Source organism: Lathyrus oleraceus, chromosome 5, assembly GCF_024323335.1.
Source record: "Lathyrus oleraceus cultivar Zhongwan6 chromosome 5, CAAS_Psat_ZW6_1.0, whole genome shotgun sequence".
Taxonomy (NCBI): domain Eukaryota; kingdom Viridiplantae; phylum Streptophyta; class Magnoliopsida; order Fabales; family Fabaceae; genus Lathyrus; species Lathyrus oleraceus.
In genome coordinates, this window is record NC_066583.1 from 37,615,289 (window position 1) to 37,631,508 (window position 16,220).

Genomic DNA, 16,220 nt, shown 5'->3' on the forward strand with positions numbered 1-16,220 from the left:
TTTTAAATGTTTATTAAGCATGTACCTGTAAAGCTCTTATGTGTCATGATGCAATGTTTATCAAAAAATTCGGACGTCATTTTTGCAAACAAAACAGAAAAATGAAAATGAAAACAGAGATATACTGAATAACATGATTTTATTGATTGAACGGCCTCTGAATATGCATTTACATCAGGAAGCAATCCCTGGAAAGAGGTAATCGCACAACAGATAAAAACAGACATTAATCTAATGGCAATGTGAAATGGATTTCTATTGGGTTCCAATTCTGCTATGACTTGCTCGTCTTCAAGATCCTCCAGATGATCAGTTTTCTGAAAGAGTGATTAGACTGTTTCCTATCCTTCAAAAGTCTCCAGTCATTGACACGAGATGAGATTCAGAACTACTCAGAACGCAGTCATTCGCTTAATCCCTAACTTTTGCCTGGATCGCCCTTTTCGGGTTTTCAATCCACCGGGATACCCCTTTTTGCCTAAGTTGCCTTTTCAGGTTTTCAACTTACCGGGTGTACAATCTTTTCACTTTTAATCCCTAATTTTTGCCCGAACCTTTTTCATTTTCTTGGTTCGCCGGGATGCCCATTTTTGCCTGGACTACTATTTTTATTGTCCAGCGGGTCTATTTCATGCGAAGTATTTTTTAACTGCGTCTGAGTTCACCGGGGAAGTGAAGTTTTCACCATCCATCGTTGCAAGCATTAAGGCCCCACCATCAAAAACCTTGGTGACAATATACGGTCCATCATAGTTAGGAGTCCACTTGCCCCTGTGATCTGTCTGGGGAGGAAGGATCCTTTTCAACACCAAATCTCCGACCTGGAAGCTGGTCGCGACTTTGTGAGTCTATCGGGGTATTAACTGCAAGTGCACAGTCTAATCGCGTAGTTTTAAAAGATATCGATCCCACAGGGACTTAATGAATCGATATATTTCTAAGGTTACTGCGTAAAGCTAAGGCGGATGATACTTTGATGATTAGGGGGAATAGTAAAACTAAATTTAGATCTAGATTAAATATCAAATAACACGGATATCGGTATGTAGTTCGTCGTAATTAGGGAATCAAATCTTCGTTGGTCTTTTTCTTAATTTTAAAATAAGTCTTTTCAGTAGACACTATTAATTAAAAGTCTTGTCCTCAAACTCTCGCTCTGTTGAATCAGACTATGACTTTATATTAACGTACGCTCTCACTATTTCGCTAAATCTAAAATCACTTTTTGAAAACAATAGAATCTATAGAAACTCTTTTTAAGAAAATACTAACCGTTTAAACGCCCTCGTCTCAAACTCTCGCTCTGTTGACTTAGACTATATGATTAAACTTAAATGCTTAACTCTCGTCCTCACATTTAACCTTTAAAAATAATTTTCGAAAATGATTAGAATTTAATTAACTTTAAAAATTGTTTTCCCCCTGATTTAAAGTTAATGTTCAATTTACACTGTCTAGTTAAAAGCTCAAACCGTCGTTCTATTGATTTTAACTTCTTTATGTCTTTTACTCTCGTACAAAAACTTTGGTATTAACTCTGTAAATTGAGACCAGAAAAGGAGTGACTATATTTTGAAATAAATTTAAACCAACTCAGTTTTGATTCCTTTATTCCGCTTACTTTACATACCGATATCTGAATTGATTAGTCGGACATGGTAAACATGCCTAAACAATAATCATGCATAAATACGACCATATCAAACAGACAATATATATAAACAAAAGCACATAGCATATGTAAATTAAAACAATAACTCAATTAATTAATGAACCTGGAAAATTACTAGAAATCTTGGTTTTGCTCCTAGCCTCGATGCTCGAACACTCCACCACAAGTCGGTTGGATTTGTTCTTCACAATTCTTGATCAGACAGGAAGGTAAAAACAAAGAAATAAAATACTATGATCTAACGTAAGGTTAGATCCAGTAAAAATTACACAATAGTTTCCGGTGTAGAAACTATCGTGAGAAAATAAATTGAATGCTTAGTAAATTAAGCTAGCAAAGAAAAGAAAAGAAAATGCTAAGAAAATAGAATGCTGGAAAATTAGAAAGCAGGAAAAATATTGCACGGCGTAGTCTCTTCAATTCGATCTTTTGGGGTCTATTTATATTCGTCCATAAAATAACCGTTTCCTCAAAAGCATCTTCAGTAGGGTTCCAAAGTGTCAAGGAGTCAAGAGGAAAAATAGGAGAGAACGTCCTTCTGTTACGTGCATCAATGCCAAAATATAGGAGTGGGGGGTGTGACGGCCGTCACACTATGTGTTACGGTCGTAACACTAGGTAAAGGGGCGTGACGCTCGGCACGTGAGTGTGGCGGTCGTCACAGTCATTTTGCTTGCTCCAAATGTGGGTTGGGCTTTAGTGAGATGCTTTTCCTAGAGAATCCTCTTTTTGCACCCCTTTTCTTTCTTTTTCACACATGCTTCAAATAATGTTACCTGAAATAAATAATAAGAGAATACCAAGTAATATCGAATAATATAAAATAAATTGAATCAAATAACAATATAATTTAATTAAATCAAGTCTAAAAATGTGATATAGTTTCATGTTATCAAACTCCCCTACACTTAGATTTTTGCTTATCCTCAAGCAAGATACAATGGGGAAATCGATTTCAAATATTAGCCAGATAACATTTCCAAACACACATCAATTCATAATAGGTTGCAAGTAAATCTCGTTTAGAAATAATCTGAGTTTAGTCTTAACATCAACAACTACCGTCACAACATCAGATAACCCCACCTTATGCAAACCAATTCGAGTCATGCTATTATAGCTCAGCCTAGTTCTTTTACCCTTATTTCACCCGTTTTCATTTTAGCGAAATCACATTAAGCCCTTTATCTTTTCGCGCACATAGTGGAGTAACCGGTTAGCGATTCTGATCCCCTTTTAGCTAGAAGTTCTGGTACATAAGTTGGATAACTTCGTTATTTAGTCCATTGCAAATTGCGGGACATCGGACCGTAGTCCGCCTTACCAAGTTCAGCACCAGAAACCGCTGAGCCAACTCACAATGGATCGTTCATACTATGTTTTTGTAGGGTCCGCAACCTTTGGATTAAATGATCGGGTAAGGATCACCTAACTTAATTAGTGCATTTCCTAATTTTTAATATGTTGTTTTGGGAATCATTCACTTATATTCATCGGCTCTCCACGTAGTTTGCTATTAAGATGGTGCCGACTTCTCGTATAAACTACTCGGGGTTACTATAAAACTAAAAGTGCAAGGAATTGGTATAATAGGTACTTATCCTGATCTAACATGCTGAGGTTTTTAGAGTGCTGGGGCGGTAATAATTTTGTCTTAATTTCACCCAGGTTTTATAAAATAAGCATCCTTTATACTTATTGAGTGTGTTGATTTGTTATGGCTCAAGAAAATTGAGGGGAATAGATAATAAAAAAATTTCATACTAGGGACTTGACTTAAATAAAATTATATATATATATATATATATAATATATATATATATATATATATATATATATATATATATATATATATATATATATATATTATATATATATATATATATATATATATATATATATATATATATATATATATTTTATATATATAAAAGGGAAATAACATACTTGAAAGGGAAATAAATATAACTGAAACAAAGTTTCCCCCCCTACACTTAAATGAAACATTGTCCCCAATGTTTCAAAAAAAACGAAAGAAAAGGAAAAATGGAACCCAAACTCAATTCTGCCTGCGTCCTCTTGTTCTCGGGCCCGGTGATCGTTGACGTACTTCCAAGTCATCAAACATGTTAAGCAAGTCAGTGAACCGCTGGTCGGTTATTGCATTCCTCTCTTCTTGTTGTTGTTGCATCTGGCGCATCAGTTGCATTACTTCATTATTCTGCGCATGCATGGCATCAAGCCGTTGGGCTTGATGTTCAATAGCATCCATGATGTCATCATTTGTTGCGGGCCTTCTTCTTCGACGACGTCGGGAGGATGGACCAGCCACATTATCGGAAGGATTATGTGGGACCGAATGTTGTTCAGGACCTTGATCACCTTGCTCCATTTCATCAAACTCGTCTAGGGACGGGTTTGCTTGTGTAGGCTCAGTAGGTTCGGGAGCATTCAGATCGTAGATGAATCGGTTGGGGTTGGTGACATCGGTGAGGGAAATGTTGGGCAAAACAACGCTTGGGACTTCTTGGTTATTCACCATAAGATAATACTTCCCGCCTACCCTATTTTTGATTAAGCGGCTGGAGCGACAATAGCTTATATCCATAAACAGGGGTGGCAAAGATTGCAAATTCTGAAGTCGGTCCCCTAGATTTAAACCGAGTGCGATGGTGGTTATTAATCCCCCAATCACAAAAGGTTGACGGCCTCGAGCACAAAGGGTACGGATATGGTGAAGTAAGAAAAAGGCGGCGTTTACCTTTGTGTCGGCTGAAAAGATGCAGTGGAGGAAGAATAATTCTTTCGTGTTGACTTTGTTGTTGTTGGGTCTTCCAAAAATGGTGTTTTGCAAAATACGGATAAAATACCGGATAGTGGGGTTGTGTATGTGCGAAGCAAGTAGTGCATCCCAATTAGTGGTTTCCACACCGAATATTTTTCCAAAGAGGTCGAATGCGTTCGTGTTCCATTCTGAATTTGGAGGGATTCTTGGGTGGACTTGGTCTTCTACAGGAAAGTGTAGCATGGCACTCAACTGGTCCTGAGATAGTGAGTACTCCGTGTTGAACATACGGAAATTTGCGGTACCGGTTAAGTATTCTTCCTCACCGGGTGGAGTGGTGTAGGAATAAGAACTTAAAAACTCCAAGGTGAGTGATGGGTATGTTGGGTGGTTTTGTGTGCAAAGAAAAGTTAAATCAGAAAGCCTAAGCAGTCATTGCACACCTTGAAGTAATCCTAATTCTTGTAAGCAATTTAAATTTGGGTACCTGGTAGATATGACACCGCGTTGTTGGAACCGAACGAACTGCTCCCGTTGATAGTTGCTATCTTCAGATCGGAAAATAATATTTCCGAATTGCACTTCTTGATGTTGGTTCTCCGCCATATTGATAGTTGGTAGAAAGAAGGGAAAAGAGGATGAAATATATTTGTATAGAATGGTTTGTTGGAATGATGTGGTGTAGGAAGAAATGTATTGTAGGTATTTATAGGAAGAGTTTTGAAATTGGGAAGAGGAGTGGGTGAGAGGAAAATTAATGTGGATGAAGGTGAGTGGAATGGAGTAAAGAGGTGGGTTGAATGGGGAGATGAAGGGAGCAACGGTCATGACCATAACGGTCAACAACGTTTACGAGGAAGCACATTGTCACGCTCGTGACAGAGTGTGTTACGGGCGTCATGGGTTGCGTGGCGACCGTGACAGTATGTGTGACGCTTGTCACACTTCTGAGCATGCAACGGTCACTACGCTCGTGACAGCATGCGTGGGTGCTTATTATTATTTTTTTAGTTTTGTTTATTATATTTGCTATTGCCATGAATGCTACTTTACTACACACCATAGTGTATATATATTTTCTCTAATAAGCCATGCAAGTAGTAGCATACAGTAAATATCATTATTGGTAATTTTAGATAGTGCATAAATCAAAATAAAATTTAATTTAACCAATAATGCCAGTAACGTCATAAAAATAAACATAATGTAATATTTGAAAATAAAATAAAACATGCGAAAAGTAAATACTAAGATAAAAATAATGTCAAACGAAATTATAAGTTTCCTAAAACTAAAACTAGTTAACTGCAATTCTTCTAGCTACTTGTAGAATCTCTCATCGGAGGAGCAAAGGAATTGACACGGTGTAGCAACTCGTGGAATTGATTTGTCATTCTACTCATGTATTCCAGAAATTCATGTCCCATCTTAGTTAACTCTTCTCTAATGGCATCTTGTTCTGACATCAAAGCTTGAATAACGGTATTATAATCAGTTCCGGGCATATGATGTCTAAGATCAGGTATTGCCGATTCTGCAGACGGGATAGGATGAGGTGGAGAGGCAGCATCATGGTAACCAGTTGATGTCTGCGGATCAGACTCAGCATAAGGAATCTGGTTGTCAAGAATCTCATAATCTTGGATGGTTTCAACAGATCTAACAGGAGAAGGTATTCCATCCAGGTTGTAGAGCCAATTATTTCGGTTATGGACACTAGTCATCGGGCTAGGCATGGTGAATAGGTAAAAAGCTTGGTTGTTAATAAATAGTTCAAACTCTTCAGGTCCAAGGTTTCCTATAAACATAGTGTTGAAAAGGAAAAGTATATTCATAGGCTGAATACCACAAAAAGGGTTCAAATCAAGCATGGGTTGGCGTAATCCAATAGCATTAGCAATCATAGTTATCAATCCTCCTATTTGAATCGGTGCACGGTCATCTTGAATAAGGAGGTCAAAACTCGCCAACATATAAGTGGCACCATTCACTGGACGATTCTGGGAGGCACAAAATATTATGAAAAGTTCATCACGTGATACTGTGGTGGTATTTGATCTTTTCCCAAAAAGAGTGTGTGCTAGGATCTTGTGGAAATAACCGAACGCTGGGTTATGTATGTTTCCAGAAAGAAACTCATGTTCCTCAGGGTCGTCATTTCCCGTCAAACTTCCCCAAAAATGCTCAAGCTCTCGATATTCAAAGAGGTCTTCTTGGCTCATGGTGAATGTGTCAAAAGAAGTAAGGAACCCTAAGAGGTTAGTAAATTCTTGGATGTTATACTGATACTCCATATTGAACATCCTGAATTGAATGAAACCTCGGTTTATTCCTTTTCCAAGGTTTGGTAAATAAATCAGGGAGCTAAGGAATTCTAGGGTTAGCCTCTGGTAAGTAACAAATTGTCTCCGAATAGGAGTGGTTTCCCACCCTATTTGACTCAGCAGATATAGGACACTATCTCTTAGCCCAAGAACGGTCATTGCACAATCATCAGCATAAAAACTTGGGTGCATCTCTCTCTCAGCTAGTTCTTCAAATTTTTGTCTCTGAGCTCTCCCTCGGAATTTGATACCCATGCGATCAATATGTCCCATCAGGTTAGTGTTAACTAAAGAAAAGAAAAACAAGAATTTAGTCAGGATTTGGCCAGATGCCGAAAGAAGAAAAGAAGAAAAATTTAATAAAATAAAGAAAATGAAGAATGAAAACTGAATAAAATCAAAAAGAATAATCAAAGAAAAAAATAAAAATTTGTGGGTTGTCTCCCACGAAGCGCTTTGTTTAATGTCGCAAGCTCGACATAAAACTATTAAATGTTAATCTATTAATTTTGGAGACAATACGTCTAAGTGCAGGACTTGCGAGTCTTCATTGTTTTTAGCATAATGATAATGTTTTAGACGCTGCCCGTTTACGATAAATGATTCAATAGATTTTCCTTTAATTTCTACAGCCCCACTAGGAAAAACATTAGTGACTTGGAAAGGGCCTGACCACCTAGAGCGTAGTTTTCCTGGGAATAACTTAAGTCTAGAGTTAAACAATAGGACTACATCGCCTTGTTTGAAAGTTTTTCTTGATATGCGTTTATCATGCCATTTTTTCGTTCTTTCCTTGTAGATTCTGGCATTTTCGTATGCGTCTTGTCTAAGTTCCTCTAATTCGTTTATATCTAGAATTCGCTTTTCACCGGCGGCCTTATAGTTTAAATTTAAATTTTTAATAGCCCAATAGATCTTATGTTCTAGCTCCACTGGGAGGTGACATGATTTACCATAAATAAGCTTAAATGGGGTTGTTCCTATGGGAGTTTTGTAAGCGGTTCGATACGCCCATAAAGCTTCGGGTAACTTTGATGACCAGTCTTTCCTTGATGCAGCGACTGTTTTTTCCAATATCTGTTTAATTTCTTTGTTAGACACTTCCACTTGTCCACTAGTTTGAGGATGGTAAGGTGTTGCTACTCGATGTTTTACACCATACTTAAACAATAATTTTTCGAGTATCTTAGATATGAAATGCGATCCACCGTCACTGACGACTATTCTTGAGACACCAAATCTTGGAAAGATTATATTCTTAAAGAGTCTAATTACTACTCGTGTGTCGTTTGTTGGAGAAGTTATAGCCTCAATCCATTTTGATACGTAGTCAACCGCTACGAGTATGTACTTGTTACCGAAAGAAGGTGGAAAAGGTCCCATGAAATCTATTCCCCACACATCAAAAATTTCTACTTCCAAAATGCCTTTTTGCGGCATTTCGTCACGTATAGATATGTTTCCCGTGCGTTGACACCTATCGCATTTCTTGACAGCGGCATGCACATCCTTCCATATGTTTGACCAATAAAGACCGGCTTGTAGGATTTTAGAGCAGGTTTTGGATGTACTTGCATGTCCATCATAAGGAGCGGAATGACAATGTTGGATTATACTTTCTACTCTTTCTTTAAGTATACAGCGACGGAAAATACCATCGGGGCATCTTTTGAAAAGTAAAGGGTCGTCCCAGTAATAATGTTTTATGTCATGGAAGAATCGTTTCTTTTGTTGGTAGGGTAAATCAAGTGGAACCACTCTGACGGCTAAATAATTGACAAAATCAGCGTACCATGGTGTAACGCATACCGCCAAGGTGGTCTCTACCTGTTCATCAGCTCTATTTTCTTCCAAATTAGCTATAAGGTTATCGTAGGAGAAATCATCGTTGATCGATGTTCTCTTCGGTTCCAGGTTTTCAAGTCTAGAGAGGTGATCTGCTACTACGTTTTCAGTTCCTTTTTTATCTTTGATTTCCAAATCAAATTCTTGTAGCAACAAGATCCACCTTAGGAGTCTAGGTTTAGCGTCCTTTTTTGTTAAGAGGTACTTAATGGCAGCATGATCAGTGTAAACGATTATTTTAGCTCCGACCAAGTAGGAACGAAATTTATCTAGTGCAAATACTACTGCTAAAAGTTCTTTCTCGGTCGTGGTGTAATTCATTTGTGCTTCATCTAGAGTTCTACTTGCATAATATATGACGTGAAGTTTTTTATCCTTTCTTTGTCCTAAAACAGCGCCTACGGTGTAGTCACTTGCGTCACACATTATTTCGAAAGGTTCATTCCAATCCGGGGTCTGCATTATGGGCGCGGAGATCAATGCTTGTTTAAGTGTTTGAAATACTTCTAAACATTTATTGTCGAAGATGAATTCATCATCTTTCATTAATAATCCGGTTAAAGGTTTAGTTATTTTAGAAAAATCTTTAATGAATCGTCGGTAAAAACCGGCATGTCCTAAGAAGCTTCGTATTTCTCTCACAGTTTTCGGAGGTTGAAGGTTTTCGATTACTTCTATTTTGGCTTTGTCTACTTCAATTCCTCTATTTGATATGATGTGTCCTAAAACAATTCCTTCTTGTACCATAAAGTGACATTTTTCCCAATTAAGTACTAGGTTTACTTTTACACATCGTTCTAGAACTCTTTCTAGGTTTTCAAGACATTCTTCGAAACTTTGCCCGCATACGGAAAAGTCATCCATAAAGACTTCCATGATGTTTTCGAGAAAATCGGCGAATATTGCCATCATGCACCTTTGGAAGGTTGCAGGAGTATTGCACAAGCCAAACGGCATTCGTCGATAAGCGAAGGTACCAAAAGGACATGTGAACATTGTCTTTTCTTGGTCATCAGGATGAATTAGTATTTGGAAGAAACCTGAATAACCGTCTAGATAGCAGAAATGAGAATGCTTGGCTAGTCGTTCTAACATCTGGTCTATGAATGGTAAAGGAAAATGATCTTTTCGGGTTGCTTTGTTTAACTTTCTGTAGTCAATGCACATTCTCCATCCCGATTCAATTCGTTTGGTTATAGTTTCTCCTTTTTCATTTTCGATCACTGTTATACCTCCTTTCTTTGGTACTACGTGTACAGGACTAACCCATTTGCTATCGGATATAGGATATATGATACCTGCCTCTAATAACTTCATTACTTCCTTCTTCACTACCTCACTCAGGATCGGGTTTAGTCTCCTCTGATGTTCCCTAGAAGTTTTACAGTCTTCTTCTAGCATGATGCGGTGCATACAAATAGAAGGACTTATCCCTTTAAGATCGGTGATGTTGTATCCTAGTGCGGTTAGATATTTTCTTAAGATATGTAGGAGTTTTTCGGTTTCAAGTTTTCCTAGGTCTGCATTGACTATCACTAGTCGTTCAAGTTCTAAGTCTAGTAATTCATATCTCAGATTTTTGGGAAGTGTTTTCAGGTCGAGGGTTGGTTTCTTAAGGCATTATGTAGGATCTGATGTTATTGCTAAACATTGGTTCAATCTGTCTTCTACACGATAGTTGGACAATTCGTCATTTTCTAATTCTGTTTCTTTTATGCATTCATCGATGATATCCATGAAGTAACATGTGTCTTCTATTGCAGGTGCTTTCAAAAATTTGGAAAGAATGAACTCAATTTTCTCTTCTCCTACTTCGAAAGTGAGTCGTCCTCGTTTTACGTCTATGATAGCACTGGCGGTTGCTAAGAAGGGTCTTCCCAATATAATGGGGGTAACTTCATCTTCTCTTATGTCCATAATTATAAAATCGGTGGGAATGTAGAATTGATCTATGCGCACGGGAACGTTTTCAAGAATTCCTACGGGATATCTAACGGAACGATCTGCGAATTGCACAGACATTTTAGTTGGTCTTAATTCTCCCATTTCAAGTTTCTTGCATATGGACAAGGGCATAACACTGATATCGGCTCCTAAATCGCATAAAGCTTTATCTATGACAAATTTGCCTATATGACAGGGTATAGAAAAACTACCAGGATCTTTAAGTTTAGGAGGCATATTCTGGATTATTGCGCTACACTTAGCAGTGAGTGTAACGGTTTCGCTGTCTTCAAGTTTCCTTTTATTAGATAAAATTTATTTTAAGAACTTAGCATATGAAGGCATCTGTGTAATAGCTTCTGTAAAAGGAATCGTGATGTTTAATTGTTTCAGTAGGTCAACAATTTTTTTAAATTGACCCGCGTCTTTGGTTTTAATTAGCCTTTGAGGATAAGGGGTAGGTGGTTTGTAAGGCGGTGGAGGTACATAAGGTTCTTTTTTCTCTACGGTTTCCTTATTACACTCTTCCTTTTCCTTAGGTTTACTTTCTTCCTCAGTTGACTTTTTAGAGTTTTGGTTCTCAATCCTTGGGTCAGACGGTCCTTCTACCTCTGTTCCACTTCTTAATATAATTGCATGAGCATGGCCTTTCGGATTAGGTTGGGGCTGTCCAGGAAATGTACCAGTTGGGGCAGCAGTAGGCGCTTGTTGTTAAGCTACTTGCGAGATTTGTGTTTCCATCATTTTGTTATGGGTAGCCAGGGTATCTACTTTACTTGCTAGTTGTTTAATTTGTTCGTTAGTGTGTACATTCTGGTTTAAGAACTCTTTATTGGTTTGCTGTTGAGAAGCTATGAAGTTCTCCATCATGATTTCCAAATTGGATTTCCTAGGAACTTTATTGTTAGGTGTAGATGGGGTCGGCTTTTGATATCCAGGAGGTATAGCTGGAGCTTGACTGGGAGCTTGACCTGGTGCGTATAGAGCGTTGTTACTTTTATATGAAAAGTTAGGATGGTTCTTCCAGTTTGAGTTATAGGTATGCGAGTAAGGATTTCCTTGAGCATAGTTCACTTACTCTGTTTGAATTCCTGTTAGGAGTTGACAATCTGTAGGCGTGTGACCTTGAATTCCACAGACTTCGCAATTTTGAGTTACGGCAACCACGGTGGCTGGAGGTGATACATTTAAACTTTCGATTTTCTGGGCAAGAGCATCCACTTTTGCATTAACATGATCAAGGCTACTTATCTCGTACATGCCCCCTTTTGTTTGAGGTTTCTCTACCATTGTTCGGTCGCTTCCCCACTGATAATGATTTTGGGCCATGCTCTCGATAAGTTGATAAGCGTCGGCGTAAGGTTTATCCATAAGCGCACCACCGGCGGCGGCGTCTATTGTTAACCTTGTGTTGTACAAGAGACCATTATAGAAGGTATGAATTACTAACCAGTCCTCTAACCCATGGTGTGGACAAAGTCTCATCATGTCTTTGTATCTTTCGCATGCTTCGAAAAGAGACTCGTTGTCTTTTTGCTTAAATCCATTTATCTGGGCTCTTAACATAGCTGTTTTGCTTGGGGGAAAATATCGGGCAAGAAAGACTTTCTTCAACTCATTCCATGTGGTGACTGAGTTGGAAGGAAGAGACTGAAGCCATCTTCTAGCTTTATCTCTTAACGAGAAAGGAAAGAGACGAAGTCGAATTGCCTCTGAAGTGACACCATTAGCTTTAACGGTATCAGCGTATTGGACAAATACGGATAAATGAAGGTTTGGATCCTCGGTAGGATTTCCAGAAAATTGGTTTTGTTGCACTGCCTGCAACAGCGAAGGTTTAAGTTCGAAGTTGTTTGCTTCGATTTCGGGTGGAGCAATACTCGAATGCGGCTCATCTTGCGATGGAGCAGCGTAATCTCGAAGAGCACAAGCTGGTTCTGCCATCGCTGGTATCGTCGAAGGAAGAAGATTTTTGAGATCAGGAATTTCGATTGGAGGAAGATTATTTGTAGCACGATACTCCCGAATTCGTCGTAATAATCGGAGATATCGTTCAACATCGTTGATTCGTAAGTAGTACGGTTCGCCTTGTGAGCGAGTGTGTGGCATACAAATCAACGAAAAAGAAGGAAAAAATAAAAATAGCCTTAGTCTCTACAGCGTAACAGGAGAGTTACGATATCGACTAAATAGAAGTCCCTGGCAAGGGCGCCAAAAACTAGGTCGCGACTTTGTGAGTCTATCGAGGTATTAACTGCAAGTGCACAGTCTAATCGCGTAGTTTTAAAAGATATCGATCCCACAGGGACTTAATGAATCGATATACCGTTTTTCTAAGGTTACTGCGTAAAGCTAAGGCGGATGATACTTTGATGATTAGGGGGAATAGTAAAACTAAAGTTAGATCTAGATTAAATATCAAATAACACGGATATCGGTATGTAGTTCGTCGTAATTAGGGAATCAAATCTTCGTTGGTCTTTTTCTTAATTTTAAAATAAGTCTTTTCAGTAGACACTATTAATTAAAAGTCTTGTCCTCAAACTCTCGCTCTATTGAATCAGACTATGACTTTATATTAACGTACGCTCTCACTATTTTGCTAAATCTAAAATCACTTTTTGAAAACAATAGAATCTATAGAAACTCTTTTTAAGAAAATACTAACCGTTTAAACGCCCTCGTCTCAAACTCTCGCTCTGTTGACTTAGACTATATGATTAAACTTAAATGCTTAACTCTCGTCCTCACATTTAACCTTTAAAAATAATTTATGAAAATGATTAGAATTTAATTAACTTAAAAAATTGCTTTCCCCCTGATTTAAAGTTAATGTTCAATTTACACTGTCCAGTTAAAAGCTCAAACCGTCGTTCTATTGATTTTAACTTCTTTATGTCTTTTACTCTCGTACAAAAACTTTGGTATTAACTCTGTAAATTGAGACCAGAAAAGGAGTGACTATATTTTGAAATAAATTTAAACCAACTCAGTTTTGATTCCTTTATTCCGCTTACTTTACATACCGATATCTAAATTGATTAGTCGTACATGGTAAACATGCCTAAACAATAATCATGCATAAATACGACCATATCAAACAGACAATATATATAAACAGCAGCACAGAGCATATGTAAATTAAAACAATAACTCAATTAATTAATGAACCTGGAAAATTACTAGAAATCTTGGTTTTGTTCCTAGCCTCAATGCTCGAACACTCCACCACAAGTCGGTTGGATTTGTTCTTCACAATTCTTGATCAGACAGGAAGGTAAAAACAAAGAAATAAAATACTATGATCTAACGTAAGGTTAGATCCAGTAAAAATTACACAATAGTTTCCGGTGTAGAAACTATCGTGAGAAAATAAATTGAATGCTTAGTAAATTAAGCTAGCAAAGAAAAGAAAATAAAATGCTAAGAAAATAGAATGCTGGAAAATTAGAAAGGAGGAAAAATATTGCACGGCGTAGTCTCTTCAATTCGATCTTTTGGGGTCTATTTATATTCGTCCATAAAATAACCGTTTCCTCAAAAGCATCTTCAGTAGGGTTCCAAAGTGTCAACGAGTCAAGAGGAAAAATAGGAGAGAACGTCCTTCTGTTACGCGCGTCAATGCCAAAATATAGGAGTGGGGGGTGTGATGGTCGTCACACTATGTGTTACGGTCGTAACACTAGGTAAAGGGGCGTGACGCTCGGCACGTGAGTGTGGCGGTCGTCACAACCATTTTGCTTGCCCCAAACGTGGGCTGGGCTTTAGTGAGATGCTTTTCCTAGAGAATCCTCTTTTTGCACCCCTTTTCTTTCTTTTTCAGACATGCTTCAAATAATGTTACCTGAAATAAATAATAAGAGAATACCAAGTAATATCGAATAATATAAAATAAATTGAATCAAATAACAATATAATTTAATTAAATCAAGTCTAAAAATGTGATATAGTTTCATGTTATCAGAAGCATCGAGGACGCACTTTCTGATCAAAGGCTCTCTTCATCCGACTTTGATACAACTGCCCATGACAAATGGCTGCCATTCGCTTCTCTTCCATAAAACTCAACTCATTGAACCTTGTCCGAATCCATTCAGCTTCGTCTAACTTGACATCCAACAGGACTCTTAGAGAAGGAATCTCCACTTCAACAGGTAGGACTGCTTCCATACCATACACAAGGGAGTAAGGGGTTGCCCCGGTCGATGTACGTACTGAAGTACGGTACCCATGCAAGGCGAAGGGTAGCATCTCATGCCAATCTCTATACTTAACGACCATCTTCTGCACAATCTTCTTTATGTTCTTATTTGCTGCCTCAACAGCGCCGTTCATCTTAGGGCGGTAAGGGGAAGAATTGTGATGCTGAATGTTGAAGTCCTGGCACAACTCCTTCATCATTTTGTTGTTGAGATTAGAACCATTATCAGTAATTATTCTTTCGGGAATCCCATAGCGACAAATGATTTCTTTCTTGATGAAACGGGTAACCACATGTCCGGTGACCTTCGCAAATGACGCTGCTTCGACCCACTTGGTGAAATTGTCGATGGCAACAAGGATGAAGCGATGCCCATTGGAGGCGGTCGACTCAATCTTTCCAATCATATCAATGCCCCACATAGCAAAAGGCCACGGCGAAGACATCACATTCAAAGGATTTGGCGGCACATGTACCTTATCAGCATAAATCTGGCATTTATGACACTTCCGAGCATATTTGAAACAATCAGATTCCATGGTCATCCAGTAATATCCCGCTCTCAACAATTTCTTAGCCATTGCATGTCTGCCGGCATGAGTACCGAAGGAGCCTTCATGAACTTCCTGCATTAACATGTCAGCTTCGTGTCTGTCCACGCATCTAAGCAAAACCATGTCGAAGTTCCTCTTATACAGAACATCGTCTTTGTTCAAGAAGAAACTGCCTGCCAATATTCTCAAAGTCTTTCTATCATTGTTGGATGCCCCTGCAGGGTACTCTTGATTCTTCAGAAAGCACTTGATGTTGTGATACCAGGGCTTGTCATCAACTACCAGTTCAGCAGCAAACACATACGCGGCCCTATCAAGGCGCATCACGTCGATCTTGGGAGCATGGTTCCAACGGATCACCGTGATCATGGAGGATAGAGTAGCAAGAGCATCTGCCATCTGGTTCTCATCACGAGGTATATGGTACAGCTTTATTATTGTGAAGAAAGTGAACAGTCTTCTCGTGTAATCTCTGTAGGGGACCAGATTGGGCTGGAGAGTGTTCCAATCACCATTCACTTGATTGATCACCAGAGCAGAATCTCCGAAGATGTCCAGAGTCTTGATTCTCAAATCAATGTCTTGCTCAATACCCAAGATACAGGCTTCATACTCAGCTTCATTATTGGTGCACTCAAAAGTCAGACGAGCGGTGAAAGGCATGTGGGCACCTTTCGGAGTAGTAATGACAGCACCAATTCCACTTCCTCTGGCGTTGACGGCCCCATCAAACATTAAAGTCCACTTTTCGTCTGGATCAGGTCCCCCTTCAACAACTGGCTCTTCACAGTCTTTCATCTTGAGGAACATGATGTCTTCATCTGGAAAATCAAACTTCATCGGCTCATAATCTTCAACCGGCTGTTGAGCGAGATAGTCTGACAGAATACTCCCC

General features: G+C 38.6%; 1 pseudogene; it reads left to right on the forward strand.

Moving 5' to 3' along the window:
* Positions 1–12,029: 12,029 nt before the first annotated feature.
* Positions 12,030–12,128, forward strand: LOC127089639 (uncharacterized; annotated as a pseudogene).
* The last annotated feature ends 4,092 nt before the right edge of the window (positions 12,129–16,220 follow it).